The sequence below is a fragment of the Hypanus sabinus genome, chromosome 26 (assembly GCF_030144855.1).
Source record: "Hypanus sabinus isolate sHypSab1 chromosome 26, sHypSab1.hap1, whole genome shotgun sequence".
Lineage (NCBI taxonomy): Eukaryota > Metazoa > Chordata > Chondrichthyes > Myliobatiformes > Dasyatidae > Hypanus > Hypanus sabinus.
The window spans coordinates 17,371,200-17,399,162 of record NC_082731.1 but is presented as its reverse complement, the minus strand read 5'-3'; the positions used below and the strand labels follow the sequence as shown (position 1 = coordinate 17,399,162).

Here is a 27,963-nt window from a genome sequence, read left to right as displayed (position 1 = left end):
GGGATGCGGGCAACCTATTGAATATACAGAATGGGAAGGGGGCAGATAATAAGGAGGCAAATCAGGATCAAGGGAGAGAGGGGTTGACAGAGACAAGGGGCAGATAGGGGTGACCCACTGAGGGAGAGGTGGTGCATAGATGGGGGGGGGGGTCGGTTGAGATAGGGTAAGGGTGAGGGTGTGACCCAGAAGCGAAGGAAGGAGGTGACCTATAGATGGATGGATGTTGGAAGGGGACGACCCAGTGGTGGCGGGGTAGGTGACCCAGAAACAGGATGGGCATGCTCAAAGAAGGCATTGTAAGACAGGAGAAGTGTCTGTTCTCTACCCACCTCCCTCTGGTGCCCCTCCTCCTTCCTTTCCTCCTGTGGTCCGCTCTCCTCTCCTACCAGATTGTCTCTTCTCCAGCCCTCTACCTTTTCCACCCATCACCTCCCAGCTTCTTACTTCATCTCCCCCTCCATCATCCAGCTGTCACCTTCCAGCTTGCATCCGTTCCCCCCCCCCCGCCCCACCTCCTTATCCTGGATCCTTTCTCCTTCCTTTCCAGTCCTGAAGAAGGGCCTCGGCCCGCAACGTCAACTGTTTATTCATTTCCACAGACGCTGCCCGGCCTGCTGAGTTCCTCTGACACTTTGTGTGCGTAGCTCTGAATTTCCAGCATCTGCAGAATGTCTTTTGCATTTGTGGTATTTATTTCAGAATCTCTCTGTGTTTGTAAGTGGCGTGTAGTGTTGCTGGTTATTATTACCTGTAAGAATGTATCACGATTGGGACTCCATGCGAGTGAGGGGTATGTATTATATTGTGTGCCGGGGTAGTGTAGTGGAGTGTAGTGTAGTGCCGTTACAGCTCCGGGCATTCCGGAGTTCGGAATTCAATTCCAGCGCCATTCCGTGCAGAGTCTCAAAGTCCCCGTGGATTTACTCCAGTTCCCTCTCACCGTCCAAAGATGTACCAGGAAGGCTAACTGGTCATTGCAAATTGTCCCCTGATCAGACTGCAGTTAACTGGGGTTGTGAGGTTGCACAGATCGAAGGGCTGGAAGGCCTTACTCCACACTGAATCAGTAAATAAATAAACGAATGCCCTTAAAAAAAGTATAAATTGCAATATCTTACTGTAATTTATTTTATTTTAAAAATTTGTATTGCAATGTTCTGTCTATCACAAGCCAACACATTTCACAAAATAAACCAGTGATATTAAACCTGATTCTGAATATATAATGATTGGGATTCTATGTTTGCAAATAAGGGATTAGAAGCGGCACCGGATTTCAATCGGTCAACACCCATATAAAACTGACAGCTGGAGTTTCAGAACAGTTCGGTGACGGGGGCTGGACTGTTGTCCCGGTGCACGAGTAAATAAAGTTGATCGGTGATGTCACTTCACCCAGAGTGGTGACCGTTTGGAACCCGTCATGACAGGGACAGACTGAGGGGAGCGGCAGGGATGGATTGAAGGGGAAGCTGAGAGAACAGAGGGGCAGAATGACCTCTCTACTGTGCAATGCATTACGAAGTCAGCGAGGATCTGAAACAGAAGTTTTAAAATAGAACTGATTTATTTATGGCAGATTCACAATATTAAGCTCCAGTCCAATTAAAAGGCCAATGTCATCAGAACAAACCTCTCCCGTACCCAGTGACCAGGGTTCAGTCCCAGGTGCGATGAACAGCAGCAATAACAGCAGAATCTGACAACACTCACTCTTAAACTTGCAAATGGATTTAGTAATTGAACACAGTCATTTAAACTGCCTCCCCTGTCTGCCCTTGCTGGTGTTTCAGCAGGACGGATGACCAAGTCAACTTCTTTGCTCACACAGGGCAGGTGCGCAGCCTCTCAGTGTGGAGTTGAAATTGCATTGCAAGGCGGGACAACTGAGTGAATCCCTTCCCACCATCGGAGCAGGTAAACAGTCTCTTCACACTGTTGTCTCGCTGGTGTGTCTACAGGTGGGATGGCCAGAGAAATTCCTTTACACGTGCAGAGTACTGAATGAATCCCATCCCACAGGTGAACGGCCTCTCCCCAGTGTGAATTCTCTGACGTGTCTTCAGCTGGAACAACTGAATGGATCTTCCCACAGTCAGTCCAGGAGAATGTGGTGTGAACTAGTGGTGTATCTCCAGACTGGATTACTGAGTTTATCCCTTCCACCCACTGAACAAGGAGATGGCTTCTCCACACCGTGAATTCACTGTTGGTTCTGTAGCTTGGAATATATGCCTTCGCAGAGAAAGATCAGGTGAATGACCCTTCCCCAGTGTGAGCTCGCTGGTGTGTTTGCGAGCTAGATGAACGACTGAACCCCTTCCTACAAGTGAATGATTTCTTTGCTAAGAGCTCGTCAGGTCAGATGATGTAGTGAATCCCTCCCACATTTTAAGCAGAGTTGAGCGTCTGATCTCTAGGAAGATATACTCAGGGTCCCGTATCCAATGGGCTTCAAGGAGAACTTCAGTTCAGGCACAAATCCAAGCTGGGAGGAGATATGCCTTCTTTTTCAAGGGTCAACAAATTTGTTGGTGTTCCAATGTTGCAATATTTATCTCCAGACAACAGACACAAAATGCTGGTGGAACACAGCAGACCAGGCAGCATCTATAGGGAGAAGCACTGTCGACATTTCGGGCCGAGACCCTTCGTCAGGACTAACCGAAAGAAAAGATAGTAACAGATTTGAAAGTAGTGGGGGGAGGGGGAAATGCGAAGTGATAGGAGAAGACCGGAGGGGGTGGGATGAAGCTAAGAGCTGGAAAGGTGATTGGCGAAAGTGACACAGAGCTGGAGAAGGGAAAGGATCTCCAGATTGGTTTATCGACACTAGACTCAAACTGACACATGTTCAAGTTCTCCTTGATGCTGCTGGTGTGCTGTCTTCTCAAGCATCTCCTCCTCCACATTCAAACATTGATGGTATTCAAGTGTTGGTAAATTGATATTCACAGACTGATGAATTGTTGTGCTTACAGAGATCCCCCGTCTTTTCTACACTGTAAGATGTTTACAAAATACACCACTGGGCGAAGAACAGCACTGCAGGTGAGATGGTTTTAGTCTCCAAGGTGAGTTCTGATATCACACCGTTATAGTGAGGCTGCATACAAGTTAGGAGAACAAATCCTGATTTTCCATCTCGTCACGGTTCGGGCATCTGGACTCACCATCAGATTCCCAGCCTGGATCATAATGGGTCAATCTAGCCCATCACCTCTCTGTGATTTGGCTCTGTGTGTTTCTATGCATTAAAAGTTCTGGATATGTCCCACTGCCTTACCGAGAGCGCACAATATTTACCGTAAGATTACGGGACCAGGATTCGGCCAATGAAGTCTGCTCCGCCATTTCATCAAGGCTGATCCATTTCCCCCTCAGCCCGAGTCTCCTGCCTTCTCCCCACGTTCTGCGTTTGATCGGCCTCTCTGTCCCCCTCGCTCGATGCTGCTGCAGAGCTGCGTCTTGGGCAAGGTTTAATCTGTAGTTCATGCTATGATGTGTTTCCAGTAACTCCTCTTTTCAAATTGCTGTCAGCTGAAGACACAGCACTACGTTGAACTTTCCTGGACCATTCCGATTACTTTCCTGGTTGATGTTCTGTCGTTTCCATTGGTGCTTTGCCGTTTGTGCAATTGGTTCTTTTTTTTTGCATGTCGGGTGCTCAATGTTTTCTTTGAGTGGGTTCCATGGTGGTTCTTTGTTTCGTGGCTGTCTGTGGGAGGATGAAGTCGGGGCTGTACACTGCATACATACTTTGATAATAAATGTACTTTGAATCTTTGAACGTCAGACATCACCGGAGTGAGTTCGTCTTCTTCTTCAGCCTGCAGAAAGTCATACAGGAAATTGAAGGTCAACTTCTTCACCCACAGGCTGGGTGACTATTTGGAACCTATCCGCACAGGGAGATCGAGATTTTAAAATTAACTGTTGCTGGAATAGAAAGGAGCAGCTAAGCTGAGTTGACTCTCTACACTGGGTGTGTTGTAGATTCACTAAGTCTTGTCACAGATCCAGTTCCATTAAAGCTGACCATCAGAAGAAACTCCTGCCAGGCCTGGAGACCAGGGTGCAGACTGGGTGTGACGAGCCCTACCCAATAACTGCTGCCTGACACCCACTGTCACTTCTGAACTTGCCTCCAATTAAATTTCCAGCTTGCAGCTCATTTCAACCTTCTCCCCAGCGTGAACTTGGTAGTGCTTCACAAGGTTGGATGACTGGGCGAATCCCTTCCCACATTCAGAGCAGGTGAACGGCTTCTCCCCGGTGTGGACTCGCTGGTGGATCTTCAGTTGAAAGGACTGTGTAAACCCCTTCCCACAGTGTGAGCAGGTGAATGGTCTCTCCCCGCTGTGAACTCGCTGGTGGGCCTGTAGGTAGGACGAGCGTGTGAATGTCATGCCGCAATCTGAGCAGGTGAACGGCCTCTCCCCCGTGTGAACTCGCTGGTGCACTTGTAAGTGGGATGACCGAGTGAACGTCTTCCCACATTCATAGCAGGTGAACGGCCTCTCCCCAGTGTGAACTCGATGGTGTACCTTCAGTTGAAATGACCGAGAAAATCCCTTCCCACAGTCTGAGCAGATGAACGGCCTCTCCCCGGTGTGAACCGACTGGTGTGCCAACAGCTCAGATGACCGAGTGAATCCCTTCCCACAGTCTGAACAGGTGAACGGCATCTCTCCAGTGTGAACTGACTGGTGTGACAGTAGGTCAGATGATCTAGTAAATCCCTTCCCACAGTCTGAGCAGATGAATGGTTTCTCCCCAGTGTGAATTGCCTGGTGTCTCTGGAGGTTGAATGACCGAGTGAATGCCTTCCCACATTCAGAGCAGGTGAACGGCCTCTCCCCAGTGTGAACTCGCTGGTGTACCTTCAGTTGAGATGACTGAGTGAATCCCTTCCCACAGTCCGAGCAGGTAAATGGCCTCTCACCGGTGTGAACTGACTGGTGTGCCAGTAGGTCAGATGACCGAGTGAATCCCTTCCCACACTCGGAGCAGATGAATGGCCTCTCCCCGGTGTGAACTGACTGATGTGTCTGTAGGTCAGATGATGTTGTAAATCCCTTCTCACAGTCAGAGCAAATAAACGGTCTCTCGCCAGTGTGAACTGACTGGTGTGTCTGTAGGTGGCACAACTGAGTGAACCCTTTCCCACATATGGAACAGATGAACGGCCTCTCTCCAGTGTGAACTCGCTGGTGCCTCTGCAAGTGATATGATCGGGTAAATGCCTTCCCACAGTCTGAGCAGATGAATGGCCTCTCCCCAGTGTGAACTGACTGGTGTGCCAGTAGGTTAGATGACCGAGTGAATCCCTTCCCACAGTCTGAGCAGGTGAACGACATCTCCCTTATGTGAACTGAGCGGTGTGTCTGCAGGTGGGATAACTGAGTGAATCCCTTCCCACATTCAGAGCAGATGTATGGCCTCTCCTCAGTGTGAACTCGCTGGTCTGTCAACAGATCAGATGATAGAGTGATACCCTTCACACACACGGAACATTTGTCTCCCTTCTGAACTCACTGGTCTGTCTCTGGGCCGGTTGCGCGAGGGGATCTCTTCCCACATATGGAGCAGCTTTAGCTTGGATGATAGAGTGAATTGCTTCCTTCAGTCAGGACAGGTGAACTGCCTCACGATGATGTGAACTTGCTGATGGACGGTTGAGTCTATCCCCTCCCACACAGAGCAGCTGAACTCACTGGTGTTGGTGGGTGGGTGGGCAGAGTGAATCCCTTCCCACGCTGAGAGAAGGAAAATTATATCACTCTGCTACTAATTGTCTGATATTTCTTCAAGTCCAACCAGATGTAGTGACTTCCTTACTCAATCAATGCAGTTGAAGAACTGATCTCTGGTGAACAAATGCTGGTGTGTTCTCAGTACCCCGGTTCCAGCAAATTACACCGAGTTAAAACAGAATGTTTCCTTTCAGACCCAAAACACATCTCCAGCTGGGATGAGATACACCTTCATCTCCAAGGATCGACAACTGATCTATCGGTGCTACAAAGGAAATATCTGGTCACTCCTTCAATATCAGACAGAGCGGAGCAGAACTGACCTGTCGTTCTGTCTCAGATTCCCGTACACAAATTCTTTGCCGTTTCCAACCTGTAAGAAGATTTACAAGACAAGACAAGTGGATTTACAATTTACAAGTGGGTGAAGGACAGTATTTCAGATGAGGTAATTTTACGAGGGCTGATTGATAAGTTTGTGGCCTAAGGCAGAGGGAGACTATTTTAGAAAACCTAGCACATTTATTTTTCAACATAGTCCCCTCCTACATTTACACACTTAGTCCAGCGGTTGTGGAGCATACGGATCTTGGACTTCCGGAAAGTGTCCACAGATGGGGTGATTGATAAGTTCATGGCCTAGGGTAGAAGGAGTTACACAGATCTCATTACATGCATATGCAGTTCAACTCACGCTGTCGGAGCAGTGCTGCCAGGATAATCAAGGACATGACCCACCCAGCCAACACACTTTTTGTCCCTCTTCCCTCCAGGAGAAGGTTCAGGAACTTTAAGATTCGTATGGCCAGATTTGGGAACAGCTTCTTTCCAACTGTGATAAGACTGCTGAACGGATCCTGACCCGGATCTGGACCGTACCTTCCAAATATCCGGACCTGACTGGCACTACCTTACTTTCCCTTTTCTATTTATGATTTATAATTTAAAATTTTTATTATATTTACTATAGATTTGTACTCCAGGGAGCGCAAAGCACAGAATCAAATATCACTGTGATGATTCTACGCTCTAGTATCAATTGTTTGGTGACAATAAAGTAAAGTAAACTCTTTGAGTGATTATGCTGAAAGTTTGAAGTTAATAACGCATTGGGGTGATTGATAAGTTCGTGGCCTAAGGTGGAAGGAGATGAATCATTAACTTCAAACTTTCTGCATAATCACTCAAAGAGTTGACCTGCATGTGCATGTAACGAGAGCTGTATAACTCATCACGAACTTATGAATCATCCCTCGCAGTCCTTGTGGTGAGATCTAACAACACACTGACGTTCAACAAAAGTTGGAGGAACAACTCGTCTTCTGACAGGGGCATGGATCAGACATTCGTGACTGACATTCCGATTCACCAACTGTTTTCTTGTCTCTATCAGAAAAGGTCATTTCTGTTTGTCTTTAACCTTTAACTTGGCTCATTCTCTCTCTATTATTATCACTTCAAGTTCTGGCACAACGATCACGATGTCACATGGGTGATCGTGGAGACTTTCTGAGTACTCTGACCCCTTCCTGCCAAGCGACTGCTGGTGGTGGACTCATCACTGGCAATGCCAATGAAGATGAAAGAAAGGGCCCTAGTCTTTCTCACTGGAGATTGCTAATAACTTTTGTAATATGAGAGCTACTTGTCATCTAGGACAAGTGATAAAAGGTACATGATATCAGAGAGAAAGGGACAAAACATGTTCTCAGGAAGAAAGGTCTAGAGCAAGGGGAGGTAGAACAAAGGCGATATTCTGGAGAATTAAAGCTGATAGAAGGAGTTTATTCTTTTATTTCTCTATTCAAGCCTAATTGACATTGTAATTAACTGGAAGATAACCCAGCACTTTCTTTTAGGCCTCACTCTAACCCATTTATCTGAAAGGTGCCCTGGAAGTTCTTCATCAAAAATGAACTTGGAACTGTATTTTTGTTCCAAGGTCTTAGTCCTTGGCCTTAGACGCTGGAACTCGGTAGTGTCTGGGCATATCCAGTAATGGCTGCCACTATACCCAGAAAACCCCACGAACCAGAGAACTGTGTATCAACCACGTCTCCAGGGGTACGCATGCGCAGCCGAAATGGCGCCGGCACCATCGCTCGTCATGAGGAAATTCCCCGGGGCCCCAGTCCGGGCTGTGGGGTCGAGGGAGAGGGCAAGCACCGGAACTGTGCCGGGGTGAGCGGCCACGGTGTATCCGGAGCTCACAGGGACTGTCGTCCAGACGTGGAGCAGGCCCCGGTGCTGATAAAAACCGACCTCCCGCCCGGACCCCGCTCCTACCTGCTGCCGATCTGCCAGAGCCTCTTGTCCGCTGGGCGCATGCGCGATCTCGCCAACGCTGCGCGACCCTCACGCCTGCGCGTTTGATCGCCACCGGCTTGTGAGCACGTCTGCTTACATTCCAAGTGTCTGCCACCTCCCTGAAAGTCATTCAACGTTATCGTGCAGTTCCTACAGCGAGAAAAGTTCTCGCAAACAGCATACACAATATCAACAGGCTGAGGAAAGTCCATCTTCCCCCCCCCCCCCCAATCCTCACCACATTCTACAGGGGTTGTATTGAGAGCATCCCGAGCAGCTGCATCACTGCTTGGTTCGGAAATTGCACCGTCTCGGATGGCAAGACCCTGCAGTGGATAGTGAGGTCAGCTGAGAAGATCATCGGGGTCTCTCTTCACGCCATCACGGACATTTACACCACACGCTGCATCCGCAAAGCAAACAGCATTATGAAGGACCCCACGCACCCCTCATACAAACTCCTCTCCCTCCTGCCGTCTGGGAAAAGGCTCCGAAGCATTCGGGCTCTCACGACCAGACTATGTAACAGTTTCTTCCCCCAAGCTATCAGACTCCTCAATACCCAGAGCCTGGACTGACACCTTACTGCCCTATTGTCCTGTTTATTATTTATTGTAATGCCTGCACTGTTTTCTGCACTTTATGCAGTCCTGGGTAGGTCTGAAGTCTAGTCTAGTTTTTTTATGTAGTTCAGTCTAGTTTTTGTACCCTGTCATGTAACACCATGGTCCTGAAAAACATTGTCTCATTTTTACTATGCACTGTACCAGCAGTTATGGTCGAAATGACAATAAAAGTGACTTGACTTGACTTGGTGAAGGGTCTCGATCTGAAACGTCGACTGAGTAATTCTGCTCCAGCGCTGCTGCCTGACCTGCTGAGTTCCTCCAGCGATTTGCAAAAATACAGTAAAACAACAGCCTTTCTCAGTCAACCACTTTCCAAATGTTTGCTGGTCTTTCAGTTGTAGCCACATCCTCCTGATCCAATTCCCTCCTCCTCTCCGGAGACTCCAGCCCCCATCACTTTCTGGAGACCTAAAGCCCCCTCACCCCCATTGTTCTGGCTCCTGTTTGGTTTCTGACCCTGCTCCATTGAAAATTTACGCTCCATTCTGCTCCCATATTTTAGAGTGTAGTGTATCAACACAGCTGTGAGGAGCTGCCCATAGAGATCAGTGAAAATGACCCATAACGTGGAAAAGAGCAGGGAACAAGGGGTTTAACCGCCCAAGGCATTCTCCCTTCACCCCGAGGAAAGGGGAATATTTGGAACAAAGCCCCAGGAAGCTCACCTCCTTCTGTCATCTGTAGGAAGCGTCAGAGGAACTTCAAGGAGCTGACCAGTTGGAACTTGTCACCAGAGGGAGAGCGAGAGGTGAACAGCAGGGCTGCATTTTAAAGGACTGTTATGGTACAGATGCACGGGCAGGAACCGGCCGCGTTTTGAGAGTCCTCTCTACTGTGAGGCACACAGTGAATATCAGAGACACAGGATCTGAAATAGAACTGATTTCTTTGTCACAGATCCAATGATATTAAACACCGGTCTAATTTAACACTAACATCAGCAGAACAAACCCCTCCCATGCTCAGCGACCAGGGTTCAGGTCTGGGTGTGGTGAACAGCCACAATAACAGCAGAATCTGACATTAGCGGTCCCTCATGAACTTAACCACCATGACGGTTACGCATTTAATATACAGCCTGTCACACCTGCCCCTACACCTCCTCCCTCACAACCATTCAGGGTCCCAAACAGTTCTTCCCGCTGAAGCAACACTTCACCTCTACTGCAATGATGAGGCCAAAATCAGGTTGGAGGAGCAACACCCCATGTACCATCTGGGTAGCCTCCAAGCCCCTTGGTATGAACATGTATCCATTTGCCAGTCAAATTCCCAGCTTTAGGCTTCATCCCTCTCCCTCCTGTCTTCTCCTATCATTTCGGGTCTCCCCCTCCCACTTTCAAATCTCTTACCATCTCTTTTTCCCCGTTAGTCCTGATGAAGGGTCTCGGCCTGAAATGTCGACAGTGCTTCTTCCTATAGATGCTGCCTGGCCTGCTGTGTTCCACCAGCATTTTGAGTGTGTCCCCTGCCAAATTAGTTGTGTGGGAATCCTAAAACAGTAGTTTGCATCAGTATTTATCAAGAGCTGGACGTGGAGGCTAGGGAGATCAGTGTGGAATATATTCCCATTCGGATATGTCCATACATGGCCTCCTCTACTGCCATGATGAGGCCAAACTTCAGTTGGAGGAACAACATCTCATATACTGTCTGGGTAGTCTCCAGCCTCTTGGTATGAACATTGAATTCTCCAACTTCCGGTAATTCCCTCCCTCTCCCTTCCCCCATCCCACTTTCACTCTGTCTCCTCTTCCAGCTGCCTATCACCTCTCTCGTGATTCTGCCTTCCTCTACTACCCATAGTGCTTTCCCCTTACATTCCTTCTTCACCTTTCCTGCCTATCCCCTCCCTGCTTCCCCTCCCCCACCCCTTGATCTTTCCTCTGATTGGTTTTCCACCCTCCCCCCACCTTCTTTATGGGGCCCCTGCCGCCTCCCTCTTCAGTCCTGACGAAGGGTCTCGGCCCGAAACGTTGACCACTCGTTTCCACGGATGCTGCCCGACCTGCTGAGTTCATCCAGCATTTTGTATGTGTTGATTTGACCACAGCATCTGCAGTGTACTTTGTAGTTACTTCACCTGTGAGTCTGTTGGCCTCATCTACTGTATCCGGTGCTCCCAGTGTGGCCTCCTGTATGGGAGAGCGATTGCACAGGGTCAAAGTACACTGCAGAGAGTGGTAAAATTAGCACTGCTTACTTAATTTAACTATTATACACACACACACACACGCACACACACATACATATATGTATGTGTGTGTGTGTGTATGTGTATATAAGGTAGAGAGAGAGAGATACTTACCGTAATCCTTCTTTTCTATATGATCATATACTGTATTGCATTGTACTCCTGCCACGAAGTTGACAAATTTCACTGCCGGCATACGCTGGCAATATGAAACCTGATTAAATTCTGATTCTGATTCTGACCCTCTTCAACAACCTGAAATTTTTCACGAATCGGGTGTTGATTAAGGATTCCACACATGACGTGGTGGTTTTCACTATGATGAAGGTGTAACATCGAACCAGGTCTCAGTCCGCCTCTGCCATTCGTCCTCCCCCACTCAGCCTTGAATTTCGACTGTTTGACTCTGTTTAATACTAAGTCTTCCAGTTACATCTCCAGCATTTATGTGTTTGATAATGCACATGTATGTCTGAAATGGATTTCTGCACTTGTGTGGAGGTGGTACCAAGGCTATGGGAACCAACATTAAGAGGAATTGCTGAATACGTTGGGGAGTACGACTGGCCCAGAAGGCCTGGAACCTCCTGGCGTTCTGAAGCATCTTGAGCAGAGCGGGAGGCGATTCGCACACTGCCTTCAAACTTTGACCAGTCAAAGGTCAGAAACCTTGATTGGAAGTTTGTAGTGGGGAAACTGCAGTGGCTCCTTGAACAGGAACCTGTTCAGGTCTTTTATGGCTGTAGTCGACCCTTTCAGTCATTCTATTGCACCTGTTCTCCAGGCTTCATTAGTCCCTCTCGAGTTTACTGGTGTGGGCGCTACCTGATGTATGCCTGATAGGAATACACAATATTAAGGTGTGGGTCACCAGGTCCTATCACATAAGCACGTGGTCTCCACCCGGTTCTGTCTAAACAGAGGCCATCTGTTGTGTCTCCAGGGGACATGGTGATTTGTGGTGGCCCAAGTGCAGAGAGAGGGATGCTGGAGCATGTGAACAGCTCTCTGGTTTAATGTGTGGAAGAAAGGTCAGGCCGACAGGACTGGTGACTGAAAACTCTTGACAGAAAGCTAATGCTGCTGCTGCTGCTCGGAACCAGTAACTAAATACTAAATAAATAGAAAAAGCAGGATCTCCCAGTGGTGTGGCCATTTCAAATCCACTTCCCATTCCAACATGTCAATCCATGGCCTCCTCTACTGCCGTGATGAGGACACTCTCAGGTTGGAGTAGTAACGGCTTATATTCCATCCGGGCGGGGAGCCTCCAACCTGATGGCACAAACATCGACTTTTCAAACTTCTGGTAATTGCCCCCCACCCCCGTTTCCCTCTCTCACACCTCATCTCCTTACCTGCCCATCACCCACCACTGGTGCACCTCCGCCTTCCCTTTCTTCCATGGCTTTCTGCCCTCTATCAGATTTCCCCTTCTCCCCCCCCCCCCCCGTTTACCTCTTTCACCAATTAACTTCCCAGCTCTTTATTTCACCCCTCCCCCTCCCGGTTTCACCCATCACCTACCACCTTGTACTTCTTCCCCCCCTTCTCCCCCTCCCCCCACCTTCCTACTCTGAATTCTCCTCTTTCTTTCCAGTCCCGATGAAGGGCCTCGGCACAAAACGTCGACCGTTTACTCTTTTCCACAGACGCTGCCTGTCCTGCCGATTCCCTCCAGCAGTTTGTGTGTGTGTGTGTGTGTGTGTGTGTGTGTGTGTGTGTGTTGCGCTAAGCAAGTACCACCCCATTGCAGCATCAGTCTAAACGGTGTTCCTCTATCCTGGAACCAGGACAGGGTAAGCAGTGAGCGCTGACGTCGCCGTGCTTTGGTCAAGTCTCGACAAGGCTGAAACGTTTGACCGCCAGATGTTCCCACGTCTGGTGAGCGGCGCAGAACCGCCACGTCTGTGCACCACAATGGGTTAATGATAAAGCGTCCTCCACCTCCTCTGCCTTTAAAAGAGTGAGCTGTACTGTCTTTACCTCCGCCGAGCTGCGGTTCTGCGGCCAAAATGTCAGAGGATACCCATGTTTCAGTGAAGCACAGATGACCCTCTGCTACAGCAATCTTCAGTTTTATTTTGCAGAGACCGTACATTCCACAGAAGGATGGTCAGGAACAGAGTGTACAGCCACCGTGTTTTCAAACAATGTTGCTCATTAAGGTAACTGGGGGGAGCGGGTGTTAAGACATAAGGGGTGAAGGGGTGGGGAAGCGATCAGGGAGAGACCCAGTGATTGCAGGATGAGGGGAGGTGACCTACAGATGGGAAGAGGGTGTGAGCTGGAGACAGGAAAGAGGGAAGGGAAGAGTTGGTGGAAGGAGGTAGGGTTTACCAAGTGATTGTGGGGTGGGGTGGGCGGGAAGGGGCAACACAGTCCGGGGCAGGAGGGAGGGGAGTGAGAGGTGAACTGCGCAATCCAGACTGGAGCAAAGGGAGGGAGTGAAGGCGGGGGGGGGGGGGGTGACCTAACAAAGGGTAATGGATTGTGGGGGGGAACCAGAGATGGTGTTAGTGGGGAAGGGGTGTTCTAGAAATGAAACGGGAGGGTGGACATAGGAACGGGGGGGGGGTGTGAAGGAGAGGAGGAGTGGGAGACCCAGAGATGTGGAGCTGAAGGACAAGGAGCCCCAGAGGAGGAGGCAATAGGAAAACACCAACATGGGGGGTAAAGGGGTGAGACTGAACTAAGGGGAATAAGGGGGGGGGGTGAGGTGACAACAGATGGGGAAAGGGGAAACAGTGTAACCCAAAGCCATGGGAGGTGGGGAGGGAGCAAGAGGGTCCCAAAGACTAAAAGGGGCAATGAAGAGGGGGAGGTAAAGAGGGAGGGAGTGTCACAGAGATGGGGGAGATAGTGGGGTAAAGGGGAGGAAGGAAGAGTGGTAAGGGATAAGAAGTTGACCCCGAGAGGGGGCCAGTGAAAGAGGCACAGAAGGCTAGTGGGCAGCCAAAGGGTGGGTAGGTGGAAAGGGGGAAATCCAGGGACAGGGTTGGGTTAAGGGGCAAGGGGGTGAACCAGAGATACTGTAAGGGGAAATGGAAGTGATGCAGAGTTGTGGGAGCGTGGAAGGGGCAGGGGGAGGCCGAAGTGGGTGACCTAGAGACGGAGGAGAGTTGAGAAATGGCTGACCAAGATGGGAAAGAGAGTGTGAATTGGGCATGGGGGAGGGGGCAACCCAGAGCTAGGGGGTGGAAACATGGAGGGGCAAATGAAGATGCAGAGAAAGGGCGACCCTGTGATGAGGGGAGAGGGGAATGGGGGGGCAGTACAGGAACAATGATGAGGGTGTACGTGGAGACCCCACGATTGTGATGGAGGGTCCGAGACAGTGAAGCGGACATGGTGGGAGGGGAGGATCCAGAGACAGATGGGCAGGGGAGAAATGGGTGAACTGGAATGTGGGGTGAGTGATAGTGGATGAACCAGAGAGGGGGTGAGGGTACGACTCAGAGGGGTGGGGAGGAGGTGACCCAGAGATGGGAGGAACAATGGATAAAGTGCAGGATTCGCCAAGAATGGGCTTGACCAGGTACCATTTCATATGTCGCTGTTGCTTCATTTGTGGCCATGACTTCAGTTTTAATTCACTGTGGATTCTGAGCCTTCCCACCACTCCCCCACCTTGTGCTGACCCCTCTCTGATCTAGCGTTCCTCAGTGTGATCTCAGCGCTATGTTGTAATAACCCAATTGCGCTGCCTTCAGGAGGTTGTTGCTCAAGAAAACGGCGTCCAGCACCGTCCAGGACACGACCTCTGCTTGTTACCACCATTGGGGAGCCTGCGGACCCACCCCCAATCATTAGCAACACATCTTCCCCTCTGCGGTCAGGTTTCTGAAAGGTCCGTGATAATTGGGGCCGCCGGGAGCGGACCCAAATGCAAGGCATAGGCACTGAACTACCAGGAACAGGACTGGGTGTGAGAAGGAAGTGGGGGAAGTGAGGAAAAGAGGACGCTGGACATGATACAGGCCCGGGACGAGACAAGGATTCCGGGCCTGGGCTAGGACTTGACAAGGATAGCGGAACCAGGACATGGAACTGGGACCAGGAGCCCGGGCTTGAACTCCGAGCCAGAGACTGGACAAGGACCCAGAACCTGGGTCTTGATTCGGGCTCGCACTCCAGAACCAGGCGAGGACAAGACGTGGCTACAGGACGAGGAGAGCCACAGGACTGGACGTGAGACTCAGAGACAGGACAAGGGAACCCCAGCACCAGGCTGGGCAAGGTACTCCTGGGCTGGGCGAGGCACATGGACAAGACAAGAACACAAAGCCGTGGCTTGGACAGGACAAGGTTCTTGGATGTGGCGAGGACTGGACAAGACCCTGAAGCCTTGACTCGGTCGAGGAAGAGACAGGAAAATGGAACACAGAGCGGGGACCACTCCTCGGGTACAGGATGTAGGGCCTGGACTCATTACACAGAACATAGAGCGGGGACCCCTCCTCGGGTACAGGATGTAGGGCCGGGACTCATTACACAGAACATAGAGCAGGGACCCCTCCTTGGGTACAGGATGTAGGGCCGGGACTCATTACACAGAACATAGAGCGGGGACCCCTCCTCGGGTACAGGATGTAGGGCCTGGACTCATTACACAGAACATAGAGCGGGGACCCCTCCTCGGGTACAGGATGTAGGGCCTGGACTCATTACACAGAACATAGAGCGGGGACCCCTCCTCGGGTACAGGATGTAGGGCCTGGACTCATTACACAAAACACAGAGCCGGGACCCCTCCTCAGGTACAGGACATAGGGCCGGGACTCATTACACAGAACACAGAGCGGGGACCCCTCCTTGGGTACAGGACGTAGGGCCGGGACTCATTACACAGAACACAGAGCGGGGACCCCTCCTTGGGAACAGGACGTAGAGCCGGGACTCATTACACAGAACACAGAGCGGGGACCCCTCCTTGGGTACAGGATGTAGGGCCGGGACTCATTACACAGAACACAGAGCCGGGACCCCTCCTCGGGTACAGGATGTAGGGCCTGGACTCATTACACAGAACATAGAGCGGGGACCCCTCCTCGGGTACAGGATGTAGGGCCGGGACTCATTACACAGAACATAGAGCGGGGACCCCTCCTTGGGTACAGGATGTAGGGCCGGGACTCATTACACAGAACATAGAGCGGGGACCCCTCCTCGGGTACAGGATGTAGGGCCTGGACTCATTACACAGAACATAGAGCGGGGACCCCTCCTCGGGTACAGGATGTAGGGCCTGGACTCATTACACAGAACATAGAGCGGGGACCCCTCCTCGGGTACAGGATGTAGGGCCTGGACTCATTACACAAAACACAGAGCCGGGACCCCTCCTCAGGTACAGGACATAGGGCCGGGACTCATTACACAGAACACAGAGCGGGGACCCCTCCTTGGGTACAGGACGTAGGGCCGGGACTCATTACACAGAACACAGAGCGGGGACCCCTCCTTGGGAACAGGACGTAGAGCCGGGACTCATTACACAGAACACAGAGCGGGGACCCCTCCTTGGGTACAGGATGTAGGGCCGGGACTCATTACACAGAACACAGAGCCGGGACCCCTCCTTGGGTACAGGACGTAGGGCCGGGACTCATTACACAGAACACAGAGCGGGGACCCCTCCTTGGATACAGGACATAGGGCTGGGACTCATTACACAGAACACAGAGCGGGGACCCCTCCTTGTGTACAGGATGTAGGGCCGGGACTCATTACACAGAACACAGAGCCGGGACCCCTCCTCGGGTACAGAATGTAGGGCCGGGACTCATTACACAGAACACAGAGCGGGGACCCCTCCTTGTGTACAGGATGTAGGGCCTGGACTCATTACACAGAACACAGAGCCGGGACCCCTCCTTGGGTACAGGACGTAGGGCCGGGACTCATTACACAGAACACAGAGCGGGGACCCCTCCTTGGATACAGGACATAGGGCCGGGACTCATTACACAGAACACAGAGCGGGGACCCCTCCTTGGATACAGGACATAGGGCCGGGACTCATTACACAGAACACAGAGCCGGGACCCCTCCTTGGGTACAGGACGTAGGGCCGGGACTCATTACACAGAACACAGAGCGGGGACCCCTCCTTGGATACAGGACATAGGGCTGGGACTCATTACACAGAACACAGAGCGGGGACCCCTCCTTGGATACAGGACATAGGGCTGGGACTCATTACACAGAACACAGAGCGGGGACCCCTCCTTGTGTACAGGACGTAGGGCCTGGACTCATTACACAGAACACAGAGCCAGGAACCCTCCTCGGGTACAGGACATAGGGCCGGGACTCATTACACAGAACACAGAGCCGGGACCCCTCCTTGTGTACAGGACGTAGGGCCTGGACTCATTACACAGAACACAGAGCCGGGAACCCTCCTCGGGTACAGGACATAGGGCCGGGACTCATTACACAGAACACAGAGCCGGGACCCCTCCTTGGGTACAGGATGTAGGGCCGGAACATTCACAGAACACAGAGCCGGGACCCCTCCTCGGGTACAGGACGTAGGGCCGGAACATTCACAGAACACAGAGCCGGGACCCCTCGAGTACAGGACGTAGGGCCGGGACTCATTACACAGAACACAGAGCCGGGACCCCTCCTCGGGTACAGGACGTAGGGCCGAGACTCATTACACAGAACACAGAGCCGGGACCCCTCCTCAGGTACAGGACATAGGGCCGGGACTCATTCACTGAACACAGAGCCGGGACCCCTCCTTGGGTACAGGACGTAGGGCCGGGACTCATTACACAGAACACAGAGCCGGGACCCCTCCTTGGGAACAGGACGTAGAGCCGGGATTCATACACAGAACATAGAGCCGGGACTCCTCCTTGTGTACAGGACGTAGGGCCGGGACTCATACACAGAACACAGAGCCGGGACCCCTCCTTGGGAACAGGATGTAGAGCTGGGACTCATTACACAGAACACAGAGCCGGGACCCCTCCTTGTGTACAGGACGTAGGGCCGGGACTCATACACAGAACATAGAGCCGGGACTCCTCCTTGTGTACAGGACGTAGGGCCGGGACTCATACACAGAACACAGAGCCGGGACCCCTCCTTGGGAACAGGATGTAGAGCTGGGATTCATTACACAGAACACAGAGCCGGGACCCCTCCTTGTGTACAGGACGTAGGGCCGGGTCTCATTACACAGAACTCAGAGCCGGGACCCCTCCTTGGGTACAGGATGTAGGGCCGGAACATTCACAGAACACAGAGCCGGGATCCCTCCTCGGGTACAGGACATAGGGCCGGGACTCATTACACAGAACACAGAGCCGGGACCCCTCCTTGTGTACAGGACGTAGGGCCGGGACTCATTACACAGAACACAGAGCCGGGACCCCTCCTTGGGAACAGGACGTAGAGCCGGGACTCATTACACAGAACAGAGCCGGGACCCCTCCTCGGGTACAGGATGTAGGGCCGGGACTCATTACACAGAACACAGAGCCGGGACCCCTCCTCGGGTACAGGACATAGGGCCGGGACTCATTACACAGAACACAGAGCCGGGACCCCTCCTTGTGTACAGGACGTAGGGCCGGGACTCATTACACAGAACACAGTGCCGGGACCCCTCCTTGGGAACAGGACGTAGAGCCGGGACTCATTACACAGAACAGAGCCGGGACCCCTCCTCGGGTACAGGAAGTAGGGCCGGGACTCATTACACAGAACACAGAGCCGGGACCCCTCCTCGGGTACAGGATGTAGGGCCGAGACTCATTACACAGAACACAGAGCCGGGACCCCTCCTTGTGTACAGGACGTAGGGCCGGGACTCATTACACAGAACACAGTGCCGGGACCCCTCCTTGGGAACAGGACGTAGAGCCGGGACTCATTACACAGAACAGAGCCGGGACCCCTCCTCGGGTACAGGATGTAGGGCCGGGACTCATTACACAGAACACAGAGCCGGGACCCCTCCTCGGGTACAGGACGTAGGGCCGGGACTCATTACACAGAACACAGAGCCGGGACCCCTCCTTGTGTACAGGACGTAGGGCCGGGACTCATTACACAGAACACAGTGCCGGGACCCCTCCTTGGGAACAGGACGTAGAGCCGGGACTCATTACACAGAACAGAGCCGGGACCCCTCCTCGGGTACAGGATGTAGGGCCGGGACTCATTACACAGAACACAGAGCCGGGACCCCTCCTCGGGTACAGGATGTAGGGCCGAGACTCATTACACAGAACACAGAGCCGGGACCCCTCCTTGGGAACAGGATGTAGAGCCGGGACTCATTACACAGAACACAGAGAGAGAGAAGAACATCACGACAAGGACAGACTGAGGGGAGCGGCAGGGATGGATAGAAGGGGAACAGAGAGAGAGAGAGAGAGAGAGAGAGAGAGAGAGAAGATCATCACTACGGGGACAGACTGAGGGGAACGGCAGGGATGGACTGAAGGGGAACAGAGAGAGAGACAAGAACATCACTACGGGGACAGACTGAGGGGAGCGGCGGGGATGGACTGAAGGGGAACAGAGAGAGAGACAAGAACATCACTACAGGGACAGACTGAGGGGAGCGGCAGGGATGGATTGAAGGGGAACAGAGAGAGAGACAAGAACATCACTACAGGATGGTGGGACAGAAACACTGGCGGGGACCAGAGGAGCAGAATGGCCTTCTTGACTGTACATTGAGTGTGCTGCAGAGTCAGTAAGGACCTGATGTTACGGGAATAAAGTCACTGGAGAGAGGTACTGGTAGATGTGAAACAGTCTCTTTATTTAACAAAATGAGACACAGCAGGCTTCATATTGAGACCCCTTTTTGGAGGAAGAAGTCTGCTAAACCCAACACTACACAGCATTTTATGTGCTAAATATCAAAGGACAACTCCATATTTACAATGCATCCACGATGCTTTCTTTGAACTAAACACGCATTTCCCACATCCTGCTTTGCAGCCACACCACAGGCACGCAAATGATTTTTCATCTGCATTGTCTGGCCTTCCCATTAACTGTGATCCACGGCTCGTTGGTGCCCATTGTTCGAAATTTAATTTACAGTCCACATTCAGATTTGAAGGTTGGTGGCGGAAGTTATTTGAGAGATCTGTTTTTTCCCCTTTCTGCACCTTGCGGCACATCGGGACGTAATTCTACTGTTTTCACAGCATCTTATGAGGCTGAGCGGCTCGCTCAACGCCTCACCCAGTTTGGATGGAAAATGTGCAAGCAGCTGGCCAGATTGGAACTTTGACCACTCACCCTGAAGTCCGGTACAGGTGCCACGATGCCGCTGGCTAGTTTAATTTGCTATGCGCGCTAACACCCAAAACACCGTGAGGCACAAGACTTGAAACTGACTAATATGCGAAAAATACACAATATTACACTCCAGTCCAATTAAAGTCTAATATCATCAGAAAGACCCCCTTCTATGCCCAGTGACCTCATGGTTCAGTTCCAGGTGTGTCTTTGGGTTTTCCTTGCTATAACTAGTGGGCTGTCTTCTCAAACGTCTCCTCCTCCACACTGAAAGACCGATGGTGTCCCAGTGCTGTAAAAAGATTTACTAATGGCATCAATCGGTGAAGGGGAGCAGTTCAGATGAAATTGTTTTAGTCTCCATGGGGAGCTCTGACCTCCCACTGTTACATGAGGTTCAGCCCAAGTTGGGGGAACAATTCTTTATCTTCTAACCGGATGTGAATCAGGCACCCAGGGTGAAGAAACTAGTGCTGTCCCATGGCCAGGGCCACAATGTACTCAGAGCACAGTGCAATTATCCCTCAGTCGGGGTGTGGGCTTTGGTTCTGAGGAAACCGTCACTAGGGGTCCCATTCCTACCTGCTGCCAATCCTCTGGAGCCTTTTGCCACTTACCATGTGCTCAATCTGCATGATAGCCTTCCCGTCTCGTCGCCCGCGCTCTAGATCCTTTGCTGACCGAAGCTAAGTTCTGAAGCGCGGTGTTTCTGAGTGAGAAAGTGTCTGCAAGCACCTTCTGCCACCTGCCTTCAATCCCGACAATGTTTCAAAGTTCTAAGCAAATTTATTATCAAAATAAGTCACCGTATGTAACCCTGAGATTCATTTTCTTGAGGGCATACACAGTAACTACAAAGAAACAAAATAATAAAAATAATCACCACTCACTTAGATAGCCACAATATACTTACAGAAAGGATGTTGTAAGGGTATGAAAGGATGGGAAGAACAACTGATTCTGTTCTAATAGAACTGAAGATAATAGTGCTTCGAGCGGCTGGTCATGAACTTCCCCACCATATTGGAGTCATACTACTCTATATCGCTGAAATCAGTCACCGACGATGCTTTAGCCTCTGCCCTTTATGCAGGCCTGTCACTCCTGGACAACAGTGTCTCCTAACCTGCTTCTTCCCCTTTCCAGTCCTGATGAAGAATCTCTTCATTTCTTCATTTCCACAGATGCTGCCCGACCACCTGAGTTCCTGCAGCATTTTGTGTGTAACACGAGTGTCTTACATAATCATTCACCTTGTACTTTATGTCAACCTGCCATTCCACTCAGAGGCTTGTATTAATATTATTTTATGACTGTTTCGGGGGGATTGTAATGAGGTTCAAGATTGCTTAATATCATTTGCACTGCACAAGGATAAAGGAGGATGAAATAATTGTTACTCCGGGTCCGATGTAACAGAAAAAGACAGAATTAGATAACCACAAGTTAAAAACACAATATTACATAAAATAGCTTGTTTACGTAGATTAATTGTATGTCCATACGGCAGCAAGTTTACACCAAGAAGAGGTCGTTCACCTGCTCTGTATGTGGGAAAGGATTCATTCAGCCATCTGATCCGATGAGGCACCAGCGATTCCACTGAGGTTGCTGGAGGAGATATACTTACTCATATAACCTAAAGAAACACTAATGAGTTCACAGTGGGGTGGGAAATTTTACAGTACATGCTCCATCTGTGGCAAAAGAGCCATTGGATCATCTGAACAGCTGGTAAACCAGTGGGTTCGTCCTGGGGGGAGGCCATTCAACTGCTCAGACTGTGGGAAGGAACGGATCAACACCGCACTCCTGCTGCAAGGCCCCCGCTCCTGACTGGGTAAACGAAGGTGTTCACTCAGTCATCTCCCATGCTGGCACACCGGTGAGTTTACATTCGGCTGCTCAGGCTGCGCAAAGGGATTCATTCGATCATTCGAGCTACCGCGGCCCCGGCGGGTTCTCACAGGGGAGCAGCCGTGCACCTGTCCTGAGTGGGGAGGGGGACAACCCATCTCGTCAGGCACCAGGGAGTTTCCACTTCTGTCCCGTGAGGGCTACGAGGTTTACTCAATTTCCTCACATACTGCAACACCAACAACTTCACAGCAGGGAGGAAGTTCGAGCTGCGGGCTAAACGCATAACCATCATTGTGACTGAAGCCAGCTGCAACTCCATAAAACCAGGAGACTTAGAGCAGAATTAGGCCATTCAGCCCATCAAGTCTGCTCCATCATTTCATCCCAGATCCTGTTCAACCCCATGCACCAGATCCCTTGATGCCCCGACCAATCAGGAACCTATCAACTTCCACTTTAAATGTGCCCACTGATTTGGCCTTCACCACAGTCTGTGGCAGAGCATTCCACAGATTTACCAACCTCTGGCTAAAATAAATCCTCCTTACTTCTGTTCTAAAAGTTTGCCCTTCAGTTTTGAGGCTGTGCCCCCTAGTTCTAGATACCCCCACCACAGGAAGCATCCTCTCCACATCTACCTTATCTAGTATTTTCAACATTTGGTAGGTTTCAATTCTTCTAAATTCCAGCGAGTACAGGCCCAAAGCTGCCAAGCGTTCCTCCTATGTTAACCCTTTCGTTTGCTGGAATCATCCTGGTGAACCTCCTCTGGACTCTCTCCAATGACAACACATCCTTTCTGAGATATGGGGCTCAAAACTATTGACATTACTCTGAGTGCGGCCTGATTAGTGTCTTATAAAGGCTCAGCATTATCTCCTTGCTTTTATATTCTACTCCCCTTGAAATGGATGCCAACATTGCATTTGCCTTCCTTACCACAGACTCAACCTGTGAATTAACCTTCCGGGAGTCTTGCATGAGGACTCCTAAGTCCCTCCGCACCTCTGATGTTTGAACTTTCTCCCCAGTTAGATAATAGTCAGCACTATTGTTCCCTTTACTAAAATGCATTATCATACATTTCCCAACACTCTATTCCATCTGCCACTTTTTTTGCCCATTCTTCCAATTTGTCCAAGTCCTGCTGCAATCGCATAGCTTCCTCAGCAATACCTACCCCTCCACCTATATTCATATCATCCGCAAACTTTGCCACAAAGCCATCAATTCTATTATCCAAATCATTGACAAACAATGTGAAAAGTAGCGGTCCCAATACTGACCCCTGAGGAACACCACTAATCACCGGCAGTCAACCAGAAAAGGCCCCCTTTATTCCCACTCACTGCCCCCTTTCTGTCAGCCATTCCTCTATCCATGCCAGTATCATTCCTGTAATGCCATAGGATTTAATCTTGTTAAGCAGCCTCAAGTGAGGTACGTTATCAAATGCCTTCTGAAAATCCACTGCCTCTCCTTTGTCCTGCTTGTTACTCCCTCAAAGAACTCCCGAGATTTGTCAGGCAAGATTTCCCTTCACAGAAACCATGCTGACTTTGACTTATTTTATCATTGGTCTCCAAGTACCTCAAAACCTCATCCTTACTCCAATACCTTCCCAACCACTGAGGTTCGGCTAACTGGCCTATAATTTCCTTTCATTTGTCTTCCTCCCTTCTTAAAGAGTGGTGTGACATTTGTATTTTTCCAGTCCTGGGACCACGCCAGAGTCAAGTGATTCTTGAAAGATCATGACAATGCATCCGTTATCTCTTCAGAAACCTCTTTCAGGACTCTGGAATGTTGTCTATCCACCTTTTGAGTTTGCCTAATACATTTTCCTTTGTATTAGCAATGACATTCACTCCTTCTCCCTGACACTCACGGACCTCGGGCATTCAGTTAGTGTCTTTCACAGTGAAGACTTATACAAAGTTCATCTGCCATTTTTTTGTCCCCTATTACTATCTCACCAGCATCATTTTCCAGTGGTCCAACATCACCTCTCATCTCCCTTTTACTCTTGGTATAAATGAAAAAACTTTTAGTATCCTGCTTTATATTATTGACTAGTTTGCCCTCATATTTCATCTTTTCCCTTCTTGTAGCTTTTTTAGTTGCCTTTTGTTGGATTTTAAAAGCTTCCCATTCATCCAACTTCTCAGTTACTTTTGCTGTCTTACATGCCCTTTCCTTGGCTTTTACGCAGTCCTTAAATTCCCCTGTCAGTCATGATTGCCTATCCCTGCCATTGAGAACAACTTCTTCTGTCGGACATATCTATCCTGTGCCTTTGAACTAATCAGCCACCTCTGCTCTGCTGTCATCCTGGCAGTATCCCCTTCCTGTCCACCTGGGCAAGCTCCTCTCTCATGCCTCCGTAATTCCCTTTATTCCATTGCGATACTGATACATCTGACTTAAGTTTCACCCTCTCAAATTGCAGTACGTATTCAATCATATTATGATCACTTTATGTTAAGCAGACTCATTAAAATTTGGGTTAATATACAACACGCAGTCTAAGAGCCTTTCCCCTAGTAGACTTGAGCTCCAAAACGGCCGCTGACTCTCTAACAGGCATGAGGGACTGTTGATGTCAAATTCTGCGTTTATTCTCGCGCATAGGACTGAACCCTTGTCGCTGAGCTTTGGAGGAGTTTCTTCTGCTGAAGTTCATCTTAAGTTAGACTGGTCTTTAATATTGTGGATCTGTGACAAAGCAATCGGTTCCATTTCAAATGTTTTGTCTCTGGTTCTCACGGTCTCTGCCCGTGTTTCCGTTCCACACCAAGACTCTCAAATCCATCCCTACTGTTCACCGCTCACTCTCCCTGTGGTGATGGGTTCCAAACAGCTGCCAATCTGTGAGTGAACAAGTTTCCTTTGAATTTCCTGCACGACTTTTTGCAGACTGAAGAAGACAAACTGATTGCAGTTACGCCTGACTTGTTCTTTGTCCCTGAAATCGCTGGGGTTGGGGAGAATGATATTGGTTGTTAACCTCCATATTATAAGACCATAAGATATAGGAGCAGAAGTAGGCCATCCGGCCCATTGTGTCTGCTCCGCCATTCAATCATGGACTGATCCAATTCTTCCAGACATCCCACTCTCCTGCCTTCTCCCCATACCCTTTGATGCCCTGGCTAATCAAGAACCTATCTATCTCTGCCTTAAATACACCCTGTGACTTGGCCTCCACAGCCGCTTGTGGCACAAATTCCACAGATTTACCACTTTCTGACTAAAGTAATTTCTCCACATCTCTGTTCTAAACGGATGTCCTTCAATCATGAAGTCATGCCCTCTTGTCCTAGAACTCCCTACCATGGGAAGTAACTTTGCCATATCAAATCTGTTCAGGCCTTTTAACATTCGGAATGTTTCGATGAGATCCCCCCTCATTCTCCTGAACTCCAGGGAATACAGCCCAGGAGCTGCCAGATGTTCCTCATACAGTAACCCTTTCATTCCTGGAATCATTCTCGTGAATCTTCTCGGAACCCTCTTCAATGCCAGTATATCTTCTCTAAAATAAGCAGCCCAAAACTGCACACAATGCTCTGTGTGGTCTCACGAGTGTCTTATAGAGCCACAGTATCTCATCCCTGCTGTTATATTCTATACTTCTAGAAATGAATGCCAACATTGCATTCACCTACTTCACCACCGACTCAACCTGGAGGTTAACCTTTAGAGTATCCTGCACAAGGACTCCCAAGTCCCTTTGCATCTCAGCATTTTGAATTCTCTCCCCATCTAAATAATAGTCTGCCCATTTATTTCTTCCACCAAAGTGCATGACCATACACTTTCCACCATTGTGTTTCATTTGCCACTTCTTTGCCCATTCCCCTGAACTATCTAAGTCTCTCTGCAGGCTCTCTGTTTCCTCAACACTACCTGTTCCTCCACCTATCTTTGTATCATCAGCAAATTTAGCCACAAATCCATTAATACCGTCGTCCAAATCATTGACATACGTCATAAAAAGCAGCGGTCGCAATACCGACCCTTGTGGAACTCCACTGGTAACCGGCAGCCAGCCAGAATAGGATCCCTTTATTCCCACTCTCTGTTTTCTGCCAGTCAGCCAATGCTCCATCCATGCTAGTAACTTTCCTGTAATTCCATAGGCTCTTATCTTGCCAAGCAGCCTCATGTGCGGCACCTTTTCCAAGGCATTCTGAAAATCCAAGTAGACCACATCTACCGCATCTGCTTTGTCTACCCTGCTTTTAATTTCCTCAAAGAATTGCAGTAGGTTTGTCAGACAGGATTTTCCTTTCAGGAAACCATGCTGGCTTTGGCCCATCTTGTCATCTGCCTCCACGTATTCCAAAATCTCATCCCTAACAATCAATTCCAACAACTTCCCAACCACTGATGTCAGGCTAACAGGTCTATAGTTTTCTTTCTGCCGCCTCCCACCCTTCTTAAATAGCGGGGTAACATCTGCAATTTTCCAGTCATCCAGTACAGTCTATTGACTCTTGAAAGATCATCGTTAATGCCTCTGCAATCTCTCCAGTTACTTCCTTCAGAACCCGAGGGTGCATTCCATCAGGTCCAGGAGATTTATCCACCCTCAGACCATTAAGCTTCCTGAACACCTGCTCAGTCGTAAATTTCCCTGCACAAACTGTGCTTCCCTGACACTCTTAAATGTCTGGTATACGACAGATGTCTTCTACTGTGAAGACTGATGCAAAATACACATTCAGTTCCTCTGCCATCTTTGCATCTCTCATTACAATATCTCCAGAGTCATTTTGTCTTGGTGCCATATCTCCCCTCAACTCTCTTTTAACCTTTATATACTTAAAAAAGCTCTCAGTATCTTCTTTGATATTAGTCACAAGCTCCCTTTCATAATTCATCTTTCCCTTTCTAATGACCTTCTTAGTTTCCTTCTGAAAGTTTTTAAAAACTCCCCAATCCTCTATCTTCCCACTAGCTCTGGATTCCTTATGTGCCCTCTCTTTTGTTTTTCCTTTGGCTTTGACTTCACTTGTCAGTCACGGTGGTGTCCTTCTTCCCTTGGAACATTTCTTCTTATTTGGAATATTTCTGTCTTGCACTTCCCTCATTTTTCGCAGAAGCTCCAGCCATTGCTGCTCTGCTGTCCTTCCTGCAAATGTCTCTTTCCAGTCAACTTCAGCCGGTTCCCCTCTCATGCCACTGTAATTTCCTTTATTCCACCGGAATACTGACATATTGGATTTTATTTTTCCCTCTCAAATTTCAATGTGAACTCCATCATATTGAGATCACTGTTCCCTAAGGGTTCCTTAACCTTAAGCTCTCTTATCACCTCCAGATCATTGCACAACACCCAATCCAGCACAGCCGATCCCCTAGTGGGCTCAACAACAAGCTGTTCTAAAAAGCCATCCCTTAGACATTCTACAAATTCTCTCCCTCGAGCTCCAGTACTGACCTTTGAACCATATTCAATGGTCCCATTTAATATCAGATAATATATACAGTATACAGCCTGAAATTCTTACCCTCGAAACAGGAAAAACCCCAAAGAATGAATGACGGAAACAAAACACACAAGAACCCCAAACCCCCTGCCTCCTCCCAGGCACTGCATTTGCAAAAGCATCAACCCTCCCCACTCCCCTTCCCTGCACTTATTCCAGGAGAAAGCATCAGCACCTCTACTACCCACCATGCCAGCAACAGCAAAGCTCCCAAAGAGAGACCATGGTCTACAGTCCATCAATAAAACACTGTTTACCAAATAGTTCTCTTCTCTCTCTCCTTCCATAGCGAGAGGGACTGTGGTAAACCATGTATATCTGTCTGGTCACGCCCCCTGCTGTGCTCCTGTGGCTCCTCCCACAGACCCCTGGATAAAGATGATTGTGTCACTGCTCATCCCACAGTCCAGGGCAGTCACCCGGCATGGACGTGCTCCGTT

At 49.7% G+C, this 27,963-nt stretch overlaps 1 pseudogene; it reads right to left on the bottom strand.

Moving 5' to 3' along the window:
• Positions 1-27,963, bottom strand: part of LOC132381680 (zinc finger protein 721-like) — a 93,823-nt pseudogene that overhangs the window by 15,570 nt on the left and 50,290 nt on the right.